This window comes from Arvicanthis niloticus, unplaced genomic scaffold (genome assembly GCF_011762505.2).
Source record: "Arvicanthis niloticus isolate mArvNil1 unplaced genomic scaffold, mArvNil1.pat.X pat_scaffold_1254_arrow_ctg1, whole genome shotgun sequence".
In the NCBI taxonomy this organism is placed as follows: domain Eukaryota; kingdom Metazoa; phylum Chordata; class Mammalia; order Rodentia; family Muridae; genus Arvicanthis; species Arvicanthis niloticus.
Genome location: NW_023045251.1, coordinates 1 through 7,046, shown reverse-complemented (window position 1 = coordinate 7,046; position 7,046 = coordinate 1). Strand labels below are relative to the sequence as shown.

Here is a 7,046-nt window from a genome sequence, read left to right as displayed (position 1 = left end):
GGATGAAGTCTTTAGGGCTGGCAAATAAGCTACTTAAGGAGAATTTAAGAGAAGCATGGAAATTCTGGGCTTCATAATGAGGACACCACTGAACACCCTTGCACATGCCTAGAGCAAGTTTAGAAGCAAACTCTTCTGTCTGCAGAATTAGTAATTTATTCTCAAGGCCTTTTACATATGCCACCTAAAACATATAAATTGTCTTTCTCACTCCTGTGACTTAGCTGAAAATGTCTGTGTATCTTTACCTATCTTTCATATATATATGATGTCATTAATACAAATGTTGGAAAGAGAAACCAAATCAAAGGTCATTTAAAAAATTAAGAGTCATGTGTGTTGATAAAATATGTTTTAAAGATTCTCATAAACCTTACCAAAGCCAATTTGACTTTGATAGTGTATGTAAGGCTTCATATAATAAACTTTGATATAAACTTAGATAATTATAGAAAGCTATATGTGAATATTGTATTTATGAATGATAATGCAGTGATAGCCTAACTTGTAGCTAGAAAAATTTGACTTTGTGCCTCTTTGGATCTAACAATGACTTAACTGGCTTACTAGTTAGTCCCTAAGCCTGAAGCTTGAGACATGACAGCATTTAGTAATCATGGTGTTGTATGGCACAGTGTTGCCTTACGAATGCCAGTGTTTTTGTCCTCTGCCCCCACTCCCTTCTCTTGTCTGTCTGCCTTTACCCAGTCTGCAGGCCTCACCCCTCTCCCTTCTCCCAATAAACACCCTTATACCTGACCTCTCTCATGTAGTAATTTCTCAAGAGCACATCTTGGCATGGGGCTGCAGTAATACCCCCTTGCTGTATTATATTTTAGCCTCATGTATTAAATTTGTTACAACAATAATCAGCCCCTTACGATGTGTTCTTTTAATGAACTTCTTGGGGGATGCATTTGTATGGCGAATGTGTTATACTGTGTGTGTGTTTGCTTGAGTGGCTAGCATGACACGGTTTAGGAGCCATTTTAGGTCAGATGATGAAGGGAATATTTTAGTAGATTGTTTAACTAGTTAGTGGTAAAAAAAAAAGTAGGTGACTGTAATGTTGGATTTATTGATGTTTTATGCAAAGAGAATGTTAAGTGTTGTTATTCAGGAGGGCATAGATTCTTTCTCCATCAACCTCTCTGACCAAGATGAAAAGTTGAAAAGTGTTTACATATGAGGCTTAAATTGTAGGGAGGATGTTCTCTGGACCTGGGCTCTACCTATCTTCGTAGGCAGCAGGTGGAAAGCTGCCAATTTGTTACAGCAGCAACCTTGGGGTCCCCTGCACAGCCACACACACCCAGTTAGGGAGTTGTCGCATGCTGCCTCCTCTGTACAGGACCTGCCTGCCTCACTGCTCTGTAGCAGCACTCACTGGCGGCTCTATCTCTTTTTCTGCCGGTGGGTGGTCATGTTATCTCTTTTTAACTCAGGATGTTTTACACAGTAGTTTTAGTCCAAACAAAAACAACAACAAAAAACGTCAGTCAGAGTCTAAGAACACAGAGAACAAACAACACAGACAGCTCACCACTGCCACGGGCAGCACAGAGACTAAATTGTACAGTCAGGACATAAAAAGACTGTCAGAAAAACGTTTTTAGAGCCGCACGGCCTGCTGGGAAATGTAGTTCCCAGGCTGGCCACCATCTTGGATGTAGTCTAACGGCGACGGAAGAAACACAGAAACAAATTTAAAGACACAGGACCCTATTACATTTAAACACACTCATCCGCGTCTGGACTTAACAGCCAACCAAACGCCAGTTCCGATGGGGTAGGTCCTCGTACCTTCCCCTATAGTAGGAGAACCCCGTCTCCTTCATTCAGAGAATGGGCAGTCAGGATGCAATCCCGACCCTCCTTGTCTTCTGGGACGTCTCCCAGATTTGCAGCTTGCGGGAACACCATCCGCCTGCGCTGAGACTCCTCAGTCTGGAAGCGCACCAGTCAGAAAACCAGATGTGCAGCTTGCGGGGACACCATCCGCTAGCGCTGAGACTCCTCAGGCTCGAAGTGCACCTGCTAGAAAACCAGAAATCAGAACACAGAAAACAAAATCAGTAGTACTGCACTCAGACAACAAGACACAGATTCAGCAGCTGCACACTCAGACACCAAGACACACACACACACAGACATAAACCCACCTCCAAGGGGTCTTCGTGAGTTCTGGGTGGTCCCACAAATCCTGGACAAGCTTCCCGGTCAGGGAACCAAAATGAAAGGACTCAAAGGGGGATCTCACTCAAGTCTCAGGAAGGCGCCCACCCAAAAAACTCACGAGAGACCAACTTGATGTAAACACATGAGGCAGTGTAATATCAGAGCTCTGGGCCAGTCCATATCTCCATATCTCACATAGGGGATAGAGGGACTGACCTCGAGGCTCTAAGAATTAGGACTTATATAGTCAAGGGGGTGGGGGAATTGGGAGATTTTTATGTGGATATACACGATTGGTTGTTTTACATCAGCAGATTGTACCAGTCTAAGTTAACATAGTATCTAGTTAATTGCAGTTTCTTGGACCTTGAGAAGACCTCAAGGGGAGGGGGAAAGGGTCTGGAGGAACACCAGATGGCCCATTACTCATTTGGACATATCTCTGTTCTTCTAAGGATGTCTTTGTATATTTTTTATCTATGTGTCTGGCCAAGTCCTTGGGAGGCTCAACAGGCCCTTGTCCTTGGTCCTATAACTCTATATTTTCTGTAACTAATTAATTGGGCCCAAACCTGCTGACAGGCATTTTTAACTATTTAGGTTAGGAAAAGGAATCACAGGGCCCTGTTATTTTATTAGTTTGGGCCTATGACCCGACCTGCGGGCCCTAGGTTATTCGTGAGGGACGAGGAGGATTGCAATCTGGAAGAACGGGCGAGAGAGAGAATGGACTCAAGGAAGCAAATGCTTGTCAAGAGTCATATATTTGGGCACCAAGTGCTTATTTATTATACATTTTTCAAAGGGAGGGGTAAGAGGGATCCAGGTGATGGGAAAGTTGGATCCAGGTGATGGGAAAGTACAGAATCTTCTCGGCCTGTGCCCTAAAACAATGGCGGTCCAACTGCCTACTTCAAAAGATACGGTACACTGCTTTACATCTAAAAATCTATTTGTAACTATCAAACAGAACCTTGTGGTTGCTAGGGAGATGAAGCTGCAGGAGACATTGTGCAGGTGGGGAGAAGTAGGGGTGAGGGTAAGAGGCAAGGGTCCTGGCTTCTGACATCTCCCTCTTCTCTGTTTAGATGGAGAGGGCATCCTGTCATCAATCCCAACTACATGAGTTTAGAATTTGGAGGTCAAATTGTGGGGGGGTCTTAGACGAGTTCATAACCCCAAGACATTAATGTGAGACGAGTCACGTTGATGGTCAAAGGCTTTAGGCTATCGACAATGGGCAACATCAAGGGACCCCGAGGTGGGTGAAAGGAGGGTGAGGACCCTGTCTTAGGCTATGTAGGCTGCACCCACTCCCAGCACCACGCACTCCTTTCCGGCTGCATTGGGTGGGCCCCTGGGAAGTGGACCTACAATAATCCCGTCATTGGGCTAACTCACAGCCATCCTAATCCCTGTGTGAATGTCTAGGTTATCAGCCATTTGTCATTTGGGGTGAATATTGTCATAATGGAAGACTCCCCGATATTAGAGGACCACATCAAAGGCAGGCCTTAGTTTAGAAAAAAGCCAATTTTTGTTGGGATGATCAAGAGGCCAGGCTCCCTAGCGAGAGAAACGAGGGCAGAGCCAGGTATGCCAGGAACTTTTCTTGAGGGTGTGGAAGTCTAGGGGTCGGCCATAGGGGGAGGCAGGGGGCTGGCAGCTGAGCCTGTCTCCGGCAGAGTCACTTCTGGATCTCCCTCAATCTTCAGTTGATGGTAATGAACTTCAACCGGCTTCTTGATGGCAGCATCAATCTGGTTCTTAACAAAACTTGTGAGACGGTTAAAGGCCCAAGGGCCAAAAGACAAAAGCAATAAAATACCAACAAAAGGTCCTAGTAAACTAGGCAATAGGGTAGTAAGCCAAGGTGAAGTAGAGAACCAATTTTGATACCATGACTCTTGTTGTTCTCTGGCTCTTTTTCTTTCCTCCAAACTCTTTTTGACCTTGTCCAGGCTATTTTGGACAAGGCCTGTCTTATCAGAGTAAAAGCAACATTCTTCTCTGAGGGCTACGCAGAGACCCCCTTCCTTAAGGAAGACAAGGTCAAGTCCTCTCCTGTTCTGTAACACCACCTCAGAAAGAGAAGCCACAGAGTCCTTAAGGTCTTGTATTCCTTCTCTCAAATTATTTAAATCTTTATCAATGAGAGACTGAAGATGGGCATAATGATTATTGGAGGTGACTAGAGAAGCAATGCCTGTTCCTGCACCAACAGCGCTGATTCCTAATATGACAGACAACGTAAGGGCTGTCAGAGGCTCTCGTTTGATCCTAAGAGAAGGACCTTGATCTAGAATATTAAGAAAAGACTCTGAGTCATGAATAAGAAAATGAGGAAGAATGGTAACAACTACACAATAATCTCTGGTCCTTAAAAATTCAAAATTGGAAATATATAATGTCAATCCAGTGGCACAGGCAAAATATGTACCATTGGATGCAATGGTATATAAAAAGGTATTATTTAAAATCAATATCTGATTGCAAATAGGGACCAAATCTTGGGGGGGGGAAGCATAGAGGGCCCCCAAAAGGCAAAGGCCCATGCCCAAAATGGAACCAAGAGTGAGACCTCCTTCAGGTGAAGTGGCCCATAATAACAAATTGCTATTATCAGAAAAGAAGGGAGGGGTAAAAATAGCTATTCCCTCATAAAAAGGGAGAGTAGGTGAAAAACAAATCCAACATTCTCGATATTGATATTCACTGGTATTATGAATAGCTTCAAGGGAGGCATTTGCCAAGAAATAATAAGGTCAGCAGAATTAGGAGGACCCGCAGGTATAGTGGGCTGGAATAAGGCAACCTGGGGGGAGGTGGGGAGAGATAAAATGGCTGGAGCAATAGTTCCAGGCCTGGTGACGGGCTTGGCTGGTGGCCGAGGGTGCTGTAGGGCAGGATTAGGGCCCACAGCAGCAACATTTTTATTAGGGATACTCTTAAGGAGCTTAATTCTAAAAATGAGTCCCGGGTCTGAGCAGGTGAGTGAAAAGGTCGAGCATTCTCTTAGACGTAGACCCCACTCATACCCTTGGCCTGTCCAGTCTTTACTCTTTCCTACATCCATAAAGGATATAAGAAGAGGGACACACCATTTGAATGCACACCAGGATTTAAGTGGTTGGGCGGTCTTAATTCCTAGTTTATCCTGTAAATATGTATGTAGAAACTTTCTCCTTAAAGTGATATAATCCAGGAAAGAATGGGTTCTCCAATATGCATCTCCTGTGGTTTCACAGCCCCAAGATGCACAATAATAATCAGAGCTATAGCCACATTTATAATTTTGAGAGCGATTACGGTGAGTAGGTCCAGGGCATACATAAAGGCCAGATGGATCATTGGCCAAGGAGACTCTCCTATCAAAGGAATTACATCCTATAAGGTGGCCATCATAATTGGGGTTAGGTGCATCAACACTTTGGGGCCAATAATGAGAGGGGGTCCCCCAATCTGCACTGGCTCCCAGGGCAAGAGTACAAAGATCCACCTCTAAAGAGGGCCATGAAGGCTGGGTTCCAAGTGAAGAGCTGGAATTAACAATGTCTCCTGCTTGATTTATTATGACCCAAGTAAAGTTATAAATCTGATATGGGGGAGTGTTGGGATTTAATACTCACAGTTGGATAAATCTGAAGTATGAGCAGGAGGAGTAGGAGAAATAAGGCGACTGGATGCATCTTTCTGAAAGGAAGCACAGTTAAGAACCATTCTCAGGGAGTATCCCTGGGGTAGAGTTAGCCAATTTTACTAGTCTTTCTGGTAGCCATCTGGCGTTTTGTTCCTTTGAATCATATATGCACGCGTGTCCCTTCCCCCAGATAAGGACTGGGTCAGGACCATTCCACTTATATGTCAACGGATCTTTCCACATGACTTTGGCATAGGAGTCTGCTGTAGTAGGATGCCAGAACCTATCTGCTGCAGACTTTCCTTTTTCATCAAGGGTCAAAAAATTAAGAACAAATAGTGCATGATTTAACAAAATTTTATGATTCCCCTTTTGTGGGTATAAAATGCCCCCTGAATGTTGTAATTTTAAGAGCATGTTCTTTTAAGGTCTGATATGCCCTTTCTACAATGCCCTGTCCTTGGGGGTTATATGGAATACCCAGTAACATGTTTAATATTAAGCTGGGCACAGAACTGTTTAAAGGAGACGCTGGTATTATGGACAGCCTCAAAAAAAGCATTTACCAAGGAAATAATGAGGTCGGCAGAACTAAAATATCAAAAGCCATAATGGGACAAGCTAACAATGAGCAAACGATCATCTTAAAATGTTTGCCTCAGATTACTATATAATTTGTAACAAAGTATGTCCCATTAGTAAGGCTATGATGGATGTGATTTTAGGAAAACTTTTTGTTATTAATATATTTTTCTCTTATTATTATTATTAATAATTATCACAAGCAATAGCATTTCCCTTTATAGAGATCACTCTAGCAGATCTCTATAGATCTACGAAAATGTACTGTCTTATAGTGATACTATATAGGCAAATAAATAACTTTTAAATCCTTAATAATAACTCTATAAAAATTCTAAAATTATATCAATAATTGTTAATTATTTTTATTATTGATATATTTATTATATTATATATTATTATATTATATTAATATAACCAAGTAATAGCACTTCTCCTTTGTAGCAGATCTCTGTAGATCCACAAAGATGTACTATCTTATAATATATTATATAGGCAATAAATGACTTCTTAAATCTTAGTGATGGACCCTATAAAAACTTCTAAAATTATATCAATAATTATTAAGCTCTTTTATAAACAAAACTGTTATTAAATCTCTCAAACATAATTAAACTATAATAAAAATTCTATCAATCTTCCATGG

The 7,046-nt window shown here is 42.2% G+C and overlaps 2 long non-coding RNA genes across 2 annotated transcripts; both read right to left on the bottom strand.

Moving 5' to 3' along the window:
• Positions 1-536: 536 nt before the first annotated feature.
• On the bottom strand, positions 537-2,249 carry LOC143433884 (uncharacterized). The gene is made up of 2 exons (XR_013070206.1): positions 2,163-2,249; positions 537-2,037 (listed from the first exon to the last, which is right to left on the bottom strand). It is a non-coding gene; the product is annotated as an uncharacterized LOC143433884 (long non-coding RNA).
• Positions 2,250-2,923: 674 nt separating this feature from the next.
• On the bottom strand, positions 2,924-6,232 carry LOC143433833 (uncharacterized). The gene is made up of 2 exons (XR_013070205.1): positions 5,808-6,232; positions 2,924-3,938 (listed from the first exon to the last, which is right to left on the bottom strand). It is a non-coding gene; the product is annotated as an uncharacterized LOC143433833 (long non-coding RNA).
• Between the last annotated feature and the right edge of the window lie 814 nt (positions 6,233-7,046).